The sequence below is a fragment of the Cheilinus undulatus genome, linkage group 1 (assembly GCF_018320785.1).
Source record: "Cheilinus undulatus linkage group 1, ASM1832078v1, whole genome shotgun sequence".
In the NCBI taxonomy this organism is placed as follows: Eukaryota; Metazoa; Chordata; class Actinopteri; order Labriformes; family Labridae; genus Cheilinus; species Cheilinus undulatus.
In genome coordinates this window covers 22,964,290-22,981,614 of record NC_054865.1, presented here as the reverse complement: position 1 = coordinate 22,981,614, position 17,325 = coordinate 22,964,290, and the positions used below count along the sequence as shown (strand labels likewise).

General features: G+C 37.9%; 1 protein-coding gene across 3 annotated transcripts in view; it reads right to left on the bottom strand.

Annotated features, from left to right (window-relative positions):
• Positions 1–17,325, bottom strand: part of LOC121513608 (myocyte-specific enhancer factor 2A-like) — a 97,792-nt gene that overhangs the window by 56,415 nt on the left and 24,052 nt on the right. For 2 of the 3 annotated variants that reach the window (XM_041793465.1, XM_041793475.1), the window contains exon 3: positions 13,363–13,455. The exons of the other annotated variant lie outside the window; for it this stretch is intronic. The gene's annotated coding sequence lies outside the window, so the exon portion shown is untranslated. The remainder of the gene's footprint in view (positions 1–13,362; positions 13,456–17,325) is intronic. 3 annotated transcript variants of the gene reach the window in all.

Here is a 17,325-nt window from a genome sequence, read left to right as displayed (position 1 = left end):
TCCATGTCACTATTTGTTGGCCTGTGAATCTGAATGTCCACTGTTTGTTTTCTTTTGGTTAGAAAATATAACTAAATTAGTGAGTTTTTTTTCTTTGTTTAAAGCTTTGTTACTTTTCAAGACTGTAAATTATAAATAATGGAGGTTTTTCTGTTTTAACAACTGTTGTATCCAAATGCATAAAAAGTTTTTCGACAATCTGACTGTACAATAGACTATAGTAGTGTTTTCTGTCCAGACCTGATAAATCATTCCTCCAATAGGCATTCCTCTCATGAACATTTCTGTCAATTTCCACCCCAGTTTTGAATCAAAAATCTGACCAACATCCGTTGCCTTGCTTATGCTATTTCAATGTTTCTACTTACAGGAGATATTTCTTTATCTGCAAAGTCACTGAGGACAGGTAAAACTACTCAAGTTACAATAAAGGACCATATAAAAATCCTCATCATAAGATTTATACAAAAAAAACATGAAAAACAGTACACAACATGTGTAACACAACAGCACAATCAAAAACTATTTCAAATCTGATTTTTGTTGAAAACACTTTGTAATGTCCTATCAGATATAATAACTGTCTCAAACAGCAATCAAGTTTCATTCATCCATTCAGCCATCCGTCTATAATCTATACCAGTGGTTCTCAAATGGTGTGCCCTGAGGTGAGTCTTGGTGTGCCGTGAGATTTTTTTGCTTCTATAAGTCATATTTACAACTATTCAGCAACACATGATTGACTTTTTTTTAATTTACATTATCAGTATTTTATAAACATTTATTTCCATGTACGACTGCAAATTCTATTCCCCTAATTTAAAAATCCCTGTAACACCTTAAAAGGAACTCCGTCTTTGCAGTTTGTTAAATCAGCGGGTGGGGGGATTGTTAGAACGACACACATCTAAGGGCTTGATTGACAGTTTTGTGAGGGAAATCGAGGGGAAATGGCTCGTTTCCTTAAGCGTAATAAACCCCAAAGAGCTGTTAATGAGAAAGACCCACCAAAAAAAAAAAAGAAAAAAGAAGAAAAAAAAAAAAAACAGCCAGTAGACAATATCATGATAATTATTTGTCATTTGGCTTATATTAGATATAAGATGACATCGTACTTAACAGATTAAGTTAATATTAGGAAATTATTTTTTAACGCATGTTAGATAGGCTGTTTTGCATGGAAATAAATATGGTGTGCCTGAAAACTTGGCTGGATGTTAGGTGTGCCTTGGGCAAAAAAGTTTGAGAACCACTGATCTATACCACTTATCCTGTTTGGGATCAGCTAGAGCCATTATCAGCTGTTATTGTGTGAAAAGGCTGTGTACATTCCTGACTGGTTGTCATTCACGGCAAATGGTTGGCAAATACAAACAAGCAGTCACATTCACATCTATGGGCAATTCAGAGACACCTGTACACTAACAAGTCTTTGGACTAGGGGAGGGACCCAGAAAACACACTTATGCATGAGGAGAACATGCAAACTCCACACTGAAAGGCTCTACCAGAAAGGATTCAAACCAGGTATTGTGAGGCATCGGCGCTAAACGCTGTTCCACCTTGCAGCCCTACAGTGATAGTTTCAAAACAGAATTTCAGGAAGATGCTTGAGTCAGAGTGGGGAGCACAAAACCTTAGATTCACCTCACATTAGATTCAAAAATTAGTTTTACAGAAGATTTGTAATTATACCAGTAAGGAGGGCGTTATTTCCGTCTATTTTTCATTGAAGATTTCCACCACAGAGTATACACTGAACACTTTAAAGAGCAACTTAAGACCACAATACCTTCAAGAAAAAGAGAAGAAGATCCAGAGCTACTCCATCACACACCTTGTCCAGCTGGCTCCAATCCACAGCACCAACAAAAATACTCCGCGTTGAGTCTAGAGTAAACCAGCCTCTCTGCTTCCCACCTGCCTCGCCTCTCTCAGCGTCCCTCCTCAGCTCTGCCTTCCCCCCAGAGCTCCTTAGCTCTCTCCTAATCTCATCTGATCAGGGAGGAGGCAGAGAGTGAGGCGAAGCCCGGCTTTATCCTAACCCTCTCTGGATTACTGCAGCATGAGGATCCCAGAGCTGAGCCACCAAAACCCCCACAGTAGACCCCATTCATTCAAATCAGAGATGGGACAAATACATTTATCATGTATCAGATGAAATCACTGGTGATTATTTAAAGATTCATGTGCCCTTTATATCAGATGAAAGACAATATCATTGAGTGTCAGTCACTTAAATGTACCATAGAACAGATAAATACAGAATCAATTTAATGAGAGAAAATCCCATTTTGATTTAAAATGTATTCAAAACCTGGGTTTTATTTCCCAAAATCTTTTTACTGTTATTATATCATCTCCCTTTAGTGATTGAAAATTTGAACACTTGTCTCAGCTTTCATTATGAATTGCTGCCCCTTTGTTCTAGTTGAACATTTCTTGTATATAACGGCTATTGGTTTGAAAGAGACTGGAAACAAACCATCCTCTTATTTCTGATGCAAGCTGACTCACTGTGCATACTTAGTATCATCGATCAAGGATTAATTACTAACATGATTTTAATGACTTCTTAGAAAGATTGCAATCTCTTGTGTTGCATCTTGCATCTTGGTGGTGTGAACATTCAGTTCAGTTTTAAGTTCAACTGGCACGCCATTTAAGATCAAACACATATTAAAACCAAAAATGTAAAACAATACCTTGTACACAAAATAACAAGACTCCGACATAATCGGTCAAATATATAAATAAATACACAGAAAATGCAGAACTTTCACATGCACACAGTTAAGTTGAACTACAGTTATAACTTGACAAGTTTAACTGGATGACTGTTCATGAGTATAAAAGCACTGGGAGAGAATCAATATATTTACAGAATATCATCAACTTCACTACAGTATGTGGCAGGAAATGTACTTGCTGTTTCACCCCTTGTATATGATCCAGCAGTGTAACCAACCTCACCTCCAACCACACTATAGAGCACTGTTATAATAAGTATTTTGTCAAGAGAATACCCCAAGTACGGCTGCTAGCTGAGTTGGCAATACATCTAATATAGACAACATTTTACACCCCTAAATGAGCACGCATCCAAACATGGTTCCTCCATTTTCACACCAGAATTTCAGTAAGTGTTAGAAATCCTACATAAACAAAATTTAACATAACATTTAGCACTACGATTGACCTTTATAATGTGTGAGTTTCATCAACTTATCATGGTTAGTTATATGTTTTGGGCCATTTGTTTAGGACCAAAGGGTACGTAAAACTGCATTTTACAAGTTCTGGAGGAAACAGGAACTTTGAGATACTCTGGGCCCCTGCTGATTGGTTGGATAGTGTCATGTCACTTTCCGTGACAATGCTGATAACCAATGATTGGCTGAGAAAAATCATTCTGGTTCCACTGTATTACAGAGTTTGGGGGAGGCCACGAAGGAAGTCTACTAAAGTCATAAATGTTTCCATGCCTCATAAAGGGTTAATGAAAAAGCAAACCAATACAAATACAGCCCCAGATGCACTTGACTGAAAATCGCCAGTTTCTATGGTCACTCATTCAACAGATAATCTGATTTTAATTCCAATAGTACAGGTACTTAAACATCAATTTCTAAAACAGACTTTATCTGTCCCGTCTAGTTTGGCAGGCATGTTTGTCTCTGTGCAGTCACTCGAACACATCCTACAGATGTGGAGAATTGTGGACTTGGTTTGACTTGATTGACTTCTGGCTTAAAGCATGGCATGGAAACTGTGGAGCATGTGCAGAACCACACCTTTAAGACAGTTTAGGTGTTCTGTATACAGTTTAGAGTATATTAACCCTAACCACTTAACTGGAAGGTTCAAGTAGAATTTTAGTAGATTATAGGAAGGTTGTATGAAGTTACAGTCATTTCCAACATCTTTCTAATGGGTTTATTAAAAAGGACAATCTGGTCTGTGCTGCTAGTTTTAAATAAAAGTATTTCCTGATGTCCCACAGAGGATCAAGCGCTGCCTTTAATGCAAAATACACTCTAAAGTACCTGTGGTGATTAAATCTTTCTATTGTGCTGATAAATCTGAGTCTCATGCTGCAACGTCTGTGGAGCAACAATGCAGCCCGTCCTACACCTCCAACATGTGCTTCCCAGACAAGTAGTCCTGATCAATGCAGATGTAATATGTTACTCTGGCAGAAACTCTATCCGGCTGACAGAAAAAATCAATACGACCCACAGGCTGCAGCAAACAGCACTCACACAAACATCAACAAGGCTGAGCGGTGTGTTATTTCATTTCTTTCAGCTCCTCAGCTCCTAAAATCAAACTCTTACATTAAGTTATATTTTCAGCTTTTTTTGGAAAATAATTTCCTGACCAATAAAGCTTTCAGTGACGCATGTCTGTTGTTATCTACACCTGTTTTGACCTTCTCAGCACCTCTCTATAACTTGAAAAAAAACCCTCCATGGATGTATCTTAAACATGATGTGCTCTAAGCCCCTGAAGCAAACCTCCTCTCTTTATCTCACCCATGAAATCCAATTCCTGTGGATCTCTGGGAGCGTGACCGTGCTTTGTGAGGGTGTGAAACACTTTTTCAAGGTTGCATTGCTCCAGATTTTCTATCTGTTATGCCTAACAATAGCTGAATGTCTGTTATTGTTATTTTGTTAAAAGGAGATTAGATGGAGTGCTCCATCTCAATTTTTTCAACACAAAACAAACACTGAAACTCTTTTAGGGTAAAATCGTGTTTTGTTCTTTGTGTATCTGATGGATCTGATGTCATTAACTTCACTGATGTTTTACTTATTGCCCATCAAAATAAAGTGATATGTGCTATTGATTGAGCCGTAGGGGTCTTGGTAGGGGGATTTTGTTAGCCTTGAGTTGAGTGAGTTTAGCTGCTTTCCTGTTTCTATCCTCCTGACTGAGAATAGTAAACCATCTCCATGCAGTAGCTTTACACTCACTGTAAAGATATTAATGTGGTTCCAATATTAGAATAAGACAAAAACAGGAAGACAAAGAAGAAAAGGAGAACAAGATGATGTTGAAGAAGATATTGGGCCCCATTCACTAATTGGTCCAGTTGTGCACTTTTCAAGAAAATTTTGACATTCACTTAAATTTTCCAACTCTGATTTGTTCTCATCAAGGACTAAAACACATGAGCACACGAGGACACTCCAGAGCAGTCTCATGTACATCTGAGTCCTGATATGCCAGCGCAAAATCACAATACTGTATTTTTACTAATTTAGCACATTTACATTTAAACTTTAAACTTAAATAAAGACCTGCTTTAAATTAAGTCAACTTTTATTTTGCCATTTTGCAATGATTGACATAAACTGCAATATGTTAAAGTATGAATATAAACTAAGCACTAAAGCAAGAACTTTTAATGTATTTTAATGAAAAATCTGTCTCGTGGTCCATCATTTTAGAATGAATGTACCAGAGATGAAAAAAGTACACAGTTCAATTTAATACTTTTAAATGTCAATATTGTCCGACTACAAATATTTTACACTTCTGAAAGTGCTGTAGTTGCTGGAGTAACTCTTGAAAATCTATGACAAGAGGGGGCTGATGCACGCAATCTGTGTCAATGCATGGTGATGAAGAATATGCTCTATGCATCCTTTAGGAGCACCTACAGTCACAGACAGGATATGTAACTAGCAAATAACTTCACTCATGGTGCAAATGTGTCTCACATAAAAAACTACAACAAATCACTGGACACATGAGCAAAAGAACCCCAGCAAAGATCACTGTGTAAAAGGTAACATCCACCAGCACCATGACAGCAGTGCGCGCGAAATTGGACTGTGTCACCTTGAAATGATGTCAGAAGACTCAGGTAGTAGTGAACGCTGCCACTGAGAAAAGGAGAAGACGCTAGGCCTGGGTATGGCCTCAAAATCATATCACGGTATTTTTCTTACCTTTGACGATAACGGTATTATATCATGGTTTTAAAAAAATTAAAAAGAGATAATGCTTTTTAATACAAATTCAGGTGTTATTAACACATATTAGCATTGAGTTAGCCATAAATCATAAGTTAAAATAGACTTTTAAACGGTTGTTTATGCCGTTGTAAGAGGAAAAGCTGCAGCACTGGCCTCTGTGACCAGCCAAAGCAGCACTTAGCTTGTGTTACAGCCCCAGGCAGGCTGACAGAGACAGCACCCTGACTTTGAGAGGAAAAAACACGTTTTTACCTGCTAACTCACACTGAGGCAGATACAGTGACATCATTAACAAGCGCTATCGCGATTGGTCGGTAGAGTCCAAATCTCTACTGTAGGCCAAATTTATATCATTTATACCATCTACCACATATACCGTGCACCCCTAGAAGACGCCAACTCGGACTCTACAGCAAACCAATTCCCACGGACTTAAATGAAACTTGTCATTGTTGCCACTTCATATCATCCTAAATGACCAAAAAAACAACAGTGGTGGACAACTCCTCTCTCTCCACTGCAGGAAGAAAAGATATAGAAGATCTTTCATACCATCAGCAATAAGACTATATAATTCTACCATAAACAGATGAGACTCCAGACAAATGAATTTCCCTTCGGGGATAAATAAAGTTATTGTATTGTATTGTATTGTATTTCAACAACTGCCTGAGGCCATCATTATCAGTGATACTCTTTGGCTTAACACATTATACATAAAGCATAAAGTGCTGCTTATGATCTCCTGACCCTGTTCAGAGGTTGAGGGAAATTTGACTTAACAGCATCATTTAATGCTGGTTGGGATGACATAGACTAGCCCGGTGAGCATAGCTGTTGTTGCTAACTGCTAATTAGTCTGCTGTTGTGTGTTGACAAAGATTGGCGTTGGTGTTTTACCTTGTTTACTGCACAGCTTGCATAAATCATATCCAACCCCTGAGTTTCTGGTGTTTGAAGAAACCTGAAATAACCCAGTAGCTTCAGTTTTAGCCTCGCTGGCAGTAGACACATTGATCCATATTACTGGAGTGAGTATCACCTGGGATTTGGTGTGAGGTGTGAGCTGCATCATGCAGTCTAGCATCTGTTGCCATCAGCTGGCTTTTCTGTTAGCTGCACCATGGGGGAATGCATATTTCAAAACCACCATCACAGCATTTACAGACTTATTGATTCTCTAACACCTGTATCAATGCACATATCGACAAGGACATATGACAATATATTGCTGTATATAATTTTTTAGCACAGCCCTGCAGTCCCATGCCCTTATATGGGAATTAAGGCGGCTTCTCTCTAAGCAAAGTCAGTCAAAAAGGGGCAAACTTCAAGCTTATGAGCACATGGCATTTCTCATTTAAGAACACTGGTGAGGGGGACACAGATGGCCAAGCAGTTAAGTTGTGTCCCATGTACACAGGTGGCCCAGGTTCAAGTCTGGCTCCTGTCTCCCTCACGTCACAACCCCACTCTCTTACCCCTGTAAGGGCAGAAAGGCTAAAAAAAGTAGCTTTAAAATACATAGAGCACAGTTGGGAAAAAAATCAGCAGTTTAAGAACAGCTTCATGAATCTATCAAAGACATTTCTTGACCTTCTTAAGAATTAAGTCAATAAAAATCTTAGGAAGGATATTGGTGAATAAGGCTTATTAACTTCTGAGAGGAAACTGGACTTTTTTCCTTTAATTGATGAAACATGACATGATGCCCATGAACTGAAATAACACAAAAAAGATCTAGGGATGCACAATATTGGATTTTTGCCGATAATAGAAATGGCAATATTTACAAAATAATTTTGGCCAATACCGATATCAATACTGATATTTAGATGCCTTCCAAACCTAAAACTTCAGTCCTTAAAACACAATTTAAAACATAAAATATTGGTATTGGCAGGTATGAACATTTCTGCTGATATTTATAACTGATATTTAGTCTAATAAATCTGCCTCTATCAGCTGTAAATACTGGCTGTGCAAAAAATAAATTAGTGGAGTCTTAGGCAGGACAACAGACTTACATCGGGTGTAGCCTTTTTCTTTATTCATCATCATTCCTTACACTTTAAAATATGTTTGAGGAACAGAAATTTGTTTAGTGGTTCATCCTAAAGTGTTAAGCTAATATCTGCCAATACTGATGTCAAACTGATAATATTGTGCATTCCTAACAAGATCCTATGGACCTTCATAAATGGAGAGATGTCAGAGTGAGATGCTGCATGCCAAAAGTGCCCAAGCAGTTGGGGGTTTACTGCCTTCTCAAGGGTACCAACGCTCAGAGAGTGAAGTAGCAACTCTCTGGCAACCAGACCAGTTTACACACTTGGCCCACTTCAGGACTCAAACTGGTGGCCCTTAGGATCCCAACCCAAGTCCCTTTTGACTGTTCCGTTCAGCCCCCCCCCACCATCCAAATCTCCACAAGACACAAAGGAATGTCTTTCAGAGGTGTCAAACACTTCCTTCAAAAATAGTATAGTTGTAGTTTTAACAGAAAACTGATAATTTGGTTTCAACATTTTATGTCGCATCTTTTAGTATTGAGTTTGCAGGACCATGGCAGAGCCTACTGACCCCCAACAAATGGGGTCACCAAGAAGAGCAAAATTCTATCATTACAAGCAGTAATTAACACCGTCCCTCTTCCACATCTTGTGGTGTAGAACAAACAACGTCAGAGCTGCAGAAGGTTAATCACGCCAGCTCCTAACAGCACCAGGTTGTTTTCTGTACAAAGCAGCGCAGATTAATTGGCAACCCTTTCATCCCCCCTCCTCATTAAAGAGCATGGTTTCATCTCTAATTGTGCTGACCTCACCGTGATCCCTGCTCCAGTCACTCTAACTGTGAATCAATGAGGCTTCAAGCTGATGATACCCAGCATGCACCACAAGGTAACCCCCAGTGTAGTGCCTGGACTGGTGATCCGTAAGCTGAATTATAGAGCAGACATAAAACAAACAGTCATGGTTTGATTCAAGGCCATTTTGAGGAAGATGAAAGAATTTCTTACTTTTTGGTAATGCACTGAGGACTGATGACACAGATCGCATTGGTTATTCATGTCTTTACCTTCCCTGCAGCCTTGCTCATCTCCTCACTCTGCTCCCCTACACTTCTTTTGCTCAGTTGTGTCCTTCTACCTCGAGCAGCATATTTGCATCGTCTCCATCAGCAGGAGGAAGAGAGAGGCTCTTTAGCTTGAGGCACAATCAGGCAGACTGATAGAAGATTCTTCCTCCCCCCTGGCAAGCCCGGGCCATCTTTTGAAGTTTGCATGGATGGAGTTTTTATAAAAGTTCTTTGGGGAACTTGAACATGGTAAACAGTCAGACTACGAGGTGGACCTGCTCCCTGGGGTGATGGAGTGGGCTTAGGCTTGTTTACTGGCTGAAGTGTTTAACACTTCTCTGTTCAGAGCATCTCTCAGAGAGCCATCCCTCCCCACATTCCCTGCTGTGATGAAGAGCTTTTCTTTGATGTGGGATAAGGGAATGACAATTTATGTAAAAACATAACAGAGAGGCAGCGTCTTAAAGAACTAACGACGATATTTGCATTTTCTTATGCAAATTAATCTCTGGTACAATGAAAAATCTTTGAATAAGCAGAAGTCAACACAAACACACGTCACAACCAGCAGCTGCAGACAAGTCTTCTTGTAAATCTCTCCAATGACTAAACTTCAGAGAAGTAAACCTCAAAATTTCCTTCATTGGAAACAGAAATTCAAAGTAAGGCTGAGATTCATCAGAAGCCCAGCACCATGTTTTTATTGTAATACCTTGGTCATGGTGCTTTCATACATATAAAAACCTCCTGAAATTTTCTGGCTTGGCTGCATTAGTGAACACAAACAGACACATTTTTTAGTCCTGGCTTTTCTTTTTCTGCGAGCTCCCTAGAAAATGTTTCACATGAAGTGAGCTCATGTGTGAACAAAGCAGGACATACTCAGGGAAAATTCCCAGAGAGCAGGCGGTAGGAGAGGATGATGTTTATATCTAGCTACTGGAGCAGGACTGATGCAATTTCTGTTCACTATTATGACTGCTGTTTTTATCTGTACTACTATAGTCAACCAAATAAAACATGACTGAAATTATGCAGTTAACAATCTAGGGCTGTAGTTAACCAAAGAAAAACTTGGTCGACTACAATCGCATCAGATTGTTAATTGATTGGTCGTGGGACGGACCAAAAAAAAAACATTTCTACATCAAACTTATCACTCACAGTGTAGTCAGTGCATCTAGTTGGTAATTAAAATTCAAAATGAACCCAAAATGAACTTAAAAATCTTACAATTTTTGCAGTACAACCACCTTATGTTGTAATTAAATAATAATTGACTCGGACACGACCATACTGCACCTTCTTATATTTATATGATATCTGAAAATAAAACAATATGAACTAGTAATCAGTGATCACAGCTCATTTATTATTCACAGTTATGTTTAAAACTTACTCCAGGTAATTTATTTGTCTTCTTTTATAACGTAACTTTTAACAAGGCACACCTGATTAGCTATATTCATAGTTTTTTATTTGTTTTTTGTAAATTGCATTTTGTAACACTGGATAACTGAAAAAATAAAAACACATGACGTCTCCCTTCTCACCCCTGCAAAATATGGATTGTTCCAATTAAAATAGCACGTGCGATTGTTTGACCAATTGGATTTTGGTCAAACATGAGGTCATCGACAATTAATCGACCAGTCGACTTGAGGCTGTCAGCCCCATAACGATCATTGAAAAAAGAAGAGAAAAAATCCCTCCATGTTATCTTGAGATCAACATAATCAGCAACAGTGTCCTCATTACACCCTCCTGGTAGTGTAATAAAAAAAAAAGGATATTACAAGTAGGGATGTTACGATACCATTTTTTCCTTCCCTATACGATTCCAATACCAATGTGTTGGGTATCAGCCGATACCAGTGTAAAATTTCTGTACTGACTGCGCAGACAGGCAAATTATGTTGGACCTATAGGCTACTTGACTCAGAACACGGCTCAACAAATAGATCATAATGTACAGCATCTAAGTGACCCTAAAGTTGTTTTCCCGCTGCAGTTTTGCAGCTAAATATTAAAATAACAATAATACAGGGGACTGCATGACAGGCTCTCTCTATCTCTCTCTCTTTCTCTTTTTAATACAAACTTTACTGCACTTTTCCAAATACAATATTAAACTTACAACTCGCATATTAACAATTGTATACAGATATCTACATAATGTATACAGTTGTATAAATCATCCATTGCATTGAACTCCATCTCTCCTTTCTGCTATTTTGGGCAGCATCACGTGATTACGGAACAGCCTGCTATTGGCTGACAGACACTCACAGAGAGAAACAATATGGCGGGTAGCATTTGAAGTAGCAGTAATAAATAATCGTAATTCGATTAAAATGGATAAAAAGATGTTCAATACCAGTTCCAGGCTTGCTAACAATGCTGCCGCATGGAATTCAATGGCATCAATAGCGTCAGTGGGATGGCACAACAGCTAGCTTCGAGAGAAAAACAAGTGAGAGGCAGCGATTTATGGTTCTAAAGTTATTTAACTTTTGCTAAACTGTGTCACTTCCTGTCATGTACGACAGCGCCGGTCTGGAAGGCATTTTAATGATCACATTCAGAGAAAAACTGTCATGCAGCCACCATCCTTTTCTGATGCAGTGGGTCCTTTGGTTCTTCTTCACTGCTCTAAAAACGGTAGCTCGTGCATGCAGTGCTTTCCAGCAGCAAAGAAGTATTGATTTCCGCTAACACTTAGCATGGTTAAACTAAGCAAAATATAAAGTTAAACAAAACATTATCGGATCAGTGCGTAAAGATGTGTACTTGATGATACCAATACCTGCATTTTGAGCATTATCGGACATATTTCAGATATTGCTATTGGAATTGGAGCAACTCTAATTACAAGCTTTTACAAGCTCAGTAAATTATTTTAACCTCTCTTTGTTGTACTGAAATCCCAACTAACTTAAAGCTGCCCAGCATGCACCTGCTTACAACTTAAGAAAATATAGGCTACATGAACCCTTTACCATCTGAACTGCTGTTCAAAGCAATGCAACTACTTGTAATTATATACAAATTTATTTCATTATGGTTATTCTATAACAATAATAGTGACCACTCACTTGTTCCAGCCTGTAATGTATAATTCACAGACATACAGTAACTACTGTCCAGTCAGCATGCAGTGTATAATTAAAGAGGTGAACTGAAAATAGGTCTACAAGTTGGGATGTAAAGAAAAACTTGTAGGGACCAGGAGCAGCCCTTTCTCTACTCTGCTCTCTTTCTGTCTGTAACAGACACAAAAGTTAACGTGTATTTTAATGAGATGCTAAAGTGACTTAATAAAACATATTAGCAGACTGCAAAGGCTGTGACAGAGCAGCGCTGCCTCAGCAGCTACATCAAACTAAATCCTGCTCCTCCTAGCACATTTATGCTGATGTGTTCAAGTTGGTTGGAGTACTACAGTTGAGAAATAATCAGAAAATAATGTCTGTTTTATCAGCACTTTTTCTTGATTGACCTACACTGAATTAACCTGACACTCCAAATAGACTGTTTCATATATCCATAACATGGGATATATATTAGGGTTGGGTATTGCCACTGATTGCCTGAACTGATTTGATTCTGATTAACAAGGTCCCGGTTTGATTCACAATTCAATTTGCTCTGATGTGATATCGGTTCATGTAGGGATATTTTAGTTACAAAACCTATGTTGCTCCTACATTTAAGAGATTCTCAGAGAACTTTAGTTGGAAATAGTACAAAGAATGTTCCAACTAGGCACATTATTAAAAAATATTAGAGTTTGCATTAAAAATTATTACTTATTAACTTATTAAAATTAAATTATTATTATTAACTATTTTACCTCCATGTGGAACATCTTGGATATGGCCTTTCTCTTGTCCAGTTTGCCTCTGTCTTTGTAGTGTTTGAATGCAAAATTCAGTCTGATATCCTCTTTTAATTTTGGAGGTGCCTCCAGTGGAGCAGAGCTGCCAGGCTCCTCTGTGTTTGTTTTAACTGAGAGAAGTGATTTATTGCAAGTCCAAGTTGAAACTCTTGTGGTTAAATGAATAAAAATAAAAATAAGTAAATTTAATGAATTGGTTTTACTTAGTTTGAGTAAGTCTATGACGTATAATTACACTGAAGCCTATAATGTTTACAACAGATTCTCACTACACCTTTAGAGCTTGGCTGCTCGCGCTGCAATAGTGGAGGTTTACATTTACGGAAGAAAAATCCAACTTGTATTGATAAAATGCACAGAAATCAACAATAAGATGATTGGGCTTAAGAGTCAAACCTTGAATTGGAGTGTAATGGGTTTTAGAGGCCAGTGCAGGTCAAGTTTTAAGCTGCATGAGTGACGTATGTCCCAGACTGGTATGGCGAGGAGCTGCAAGGAAAAGGTATATTTTAAAAGATTGATCTTTGGATTATATGAATCAATATCTTAATTTTTTTAAAGAATCGATCTGAACTGGAGAACCGATTTTTTAACCCAGTCCTAAAATATATCATAGTCATCTGGAAGCCTCCCATACAATTTGTTTAGAAAGGGCAGGACTTTCAAAAAATGTCTGAGGGTGATCAGACGAGTGTTCTGTTTTATGGGCAAATCAGAGCAACAAGACAATATAAGGTGGTAGACATGCACAGCTCTGGTAGTATTCTGAGCCTGACAGACAGGAACGTAGGAGGTTGTTTGTGGCTGAAACTCAATGCAATGTGATCATCAAATCTAAGGCTGGGCAATTAATCAAAATTAAGATTATACTGCAATACAGTATGTCTTATTACAATTTTCAAATCGCTAAAGATACATTATTTCTTTGACCAGAAATGTATTAAAAAAATATCAGTCTGATACACATCATGGAAACATTCAAGAGTAACTTTTTTCTTAAATAGCAAAAAAAAAAAAAAAAAATCCTTATTTTTGTAAATGTTTTCTCATTTAGTGAGGCATAAATCATTATTCTTCAGTATTATTGTAACAATACTGTATGTACAAATAACTGCAAATAGATTTTTTTCCAAAACTTATCAGCGTTATGTGTTTGTTATAATATAATGACTTATTGCTTGTTTGTTGAGAAAAACATAAGATGAGCAACTTAAAAACAATAACTGCACGTTAAATTGCAGTTGCAGTATTAAGGGAAGAATTGAAATTAAAATATGTTCCCAAATTGTTCAGCCCTAATTAAACCACACGATGCTCTAATATAAAGGAAACAAACAAACAAAAAAAAAAAAAACACCATAGCATTAGACTGTGTTGCTTCATCCACCATTACCATGTTATTCTTTTCTTTACTCTCTGTGACTTTGACAAACTTCTCTCACTGTGTGTCAGTGTGCTGTGTGTCAGCCCTACCATAAATGTCTTCTTCCCTGCCTAATAATCCACTGTAAATGTGCCTGCTCACAGTAAAAATTATGTTTAAAGTCAGGCTTAAAAAAATGGGCTGTTTGCATTCACATATGCAGCTCACCCTGGAAGTTTCAGGTAATTTTGCAAATGTGTGAAAACAGCATGGGACTCTTTTGAGTGATTCAATGCTGCAAGAAATAATTTTCTCAAAAGGAAACCTGCATATTAAGACATTTTTACCTTACTGGAATAACCTAAGTTTCTTTTACATGTCTGTCAAACATAAAGCCACCCGATACCTACATTTTGAGAAAACTGGGAATTAAGAACTCACCTGTAGGCCACCATGTGGTTTAAGCTGAGGAGCACTCTGGGCAGTCTGCTGTCAGCTTTGCCCTTCACCTCGTCCTCTATCCATACGTGATCGTTATTCATCAAACCCTTTTAATATGAAACTTAATACAGTGAAAAAAAAACAATAATACAGTAGGTTCCCATCGTGTAAATACAATGAATGTAATTAGGAAGAAGGGAGCTAGTACAATAGTGTCTGTATGACAGCTGACGGTTAATGCTGACTGTGATCAGCTTCATATTAAAAAGGTTTGATGAATGACAATCATATAGGGAAAGACTATCAGCAAGAGGAAAAGCTGACAGATAACGAGCCATAGTCAGGTGCATTGCAGCCAACAGGTGACTTTATAATTTTCTGTTTCTCAAAATGTAGGTATCTAGCATGTTTTTTGCATGACAAACATATAAAAGATACCACTGTCAATTCATTTAGGTCAACATTTCTTAACACGCAGGGTTCCTTTAAATCATTCAAAGCTGTTCCTCCATCATTCACAGGAAGGTAGGAGCAGCAGACCATGTGCTGCTGCTGTTGACTGTCAAATGCAGTCAGAGTAGTGACTGTGATTAATGTGTCAGCCACAGTCAGGCAGAGCGGCCTCTGCTATCATGTAGCCTGAGTATCGACGCTGGCCTGTGTTGCCCTGCAGGTCACTGAGCTAATGAGTTTTCGCCTGAAATGTAATAATTAATTCCTCCATCCAACAGGAGCCAACCATTTAATGTCAGACTAGAGGCTGTGAAGATAAGATGGCTTAAACTGTCATCTGCCACACGACTCCTCACAGTCAGTCAGCAAACTAAGATGAGGAGTTAACTGGGTCAAGTGTTTTTAAAGGGATGGAAGTGTAGAAAACACTATCTTTAAGGCACGGTGACAAGGGAAAATCAAATGTGTGCCAATAAAAAATCATAGGCAGTTTCATACCTGCACTCTTGAAAATCCTATTTTCAAACAGATTATCTCTAAAACTTCCCTGAGATGTTCCTCACAGTGGAGAGATTGACCACCGACGTCCCTGGAGACGAGACACAATGGAAAAAAAGATGCTGCGGAAATCAAATAACTTCAGGACATTTTAAAATGTCTCTTGCAAGCGTGAAAACAGCTACAGATTTGTAAATTCCACACTCAAAAGGCTCTCAGCTTCAGTGCTGCCTTCACTGACACCCCCCTCTCCTGTCCTGTGTGCTACACTGTTACTCACAATCTTCCAGCCTTGTAAAAAGTCCAAGACAGCAGTCTGCTGATTTAATTACCAGCCCACTGTGATGTCATTTCATTATTGTGTTGCTTTTATGACAGTGGCAGTGGGATAAGATTTTCCTGTCTTAACACAGACACTGATGTCATGCCTGCATTACAGATTGAAACTCAAGCTGCCCTGTAAAATAAAGCTCTGCTCCTATTCTCCCATTCACATCATAAAAACACTAATTGGCCTCCTGATGAACTTCCAATACCAACACAACATATCATTTTACTCTCTTGTTTACCTCTATGTTAAAATACTGATAAGGAGCTGAAGTCATCCACGGCAGTGGTGATGGCACTGTCTTAGTTAAATATGTTGTTTTACAAATGTAATCATGCAACATCAAAAATGGAACATTTTAACAACAAAATAGACCTTAACTCTGCTGGGACAATAAAACATACTTTACCACAGCTTTTCCTGAACAATTACACGCTAAAGACAAAAACACCCACATACGGAGGCTCTACATAAACAAGAGAAACAGCTTTAACACCATTTACTATTTGACTTTCTAACCTTTTTGACTGAAATAATGTTCGCTTAATAAATCAGTAGGAAAACAGATGTAAGCATTATTCCAGAGAGAACATCTCTGGAGCAGTTGTTTTGTTTTAAGGCAGTTCATGACTCAAATTCTCTAGTTTTTATGACAGTTACAATTGAATAAAATTTCCCTTGTGAACCTTGTAAAATTATTAACACTAATGTGGAAAACTTCTAGGGGTGTGAATCTCTCCTTCTCAAGACCATTCGATTCAAATCTCAATTGACAGACTATGATTCAATTTACTGATGATTCATTAAAATACAGAACGATTCGGTCCAATCCGATTCAATTCGGTTCTGTCCGATTCGATTCAGTACAATCTGATTATAGAATCAAAATAACTTTTTGCTTTAACAAAAATTAGCAAAAAAGGGGGGAGCAAGATCATTTCATAATAATCTGAGTTTATTTGATCTTATTTACAAAACAGACTAAATGCCAGGCCTCCTGTGCTAACATTCTGAAATTATGTTTGAGAAAGTTTTCATCACACCCAGGTGTCTTTCTTTGACATTAAATTGGGAGAAATATAAAAATGAGTTTCTGCTGGTACATGTTCATCCTTCTGTACTTGTAACTTCCTCAGCATTATTAATCCCAATAACATTACAAACTAAATATCAAATTTTCCCAAGAAGCACAAATTAAAACGAATTAAAAGTCACAAGGAGATTTGGATAGACAGAGCTCTGTGTGTCTGCTAGTACAGGAGAACAAGGGGTTAAA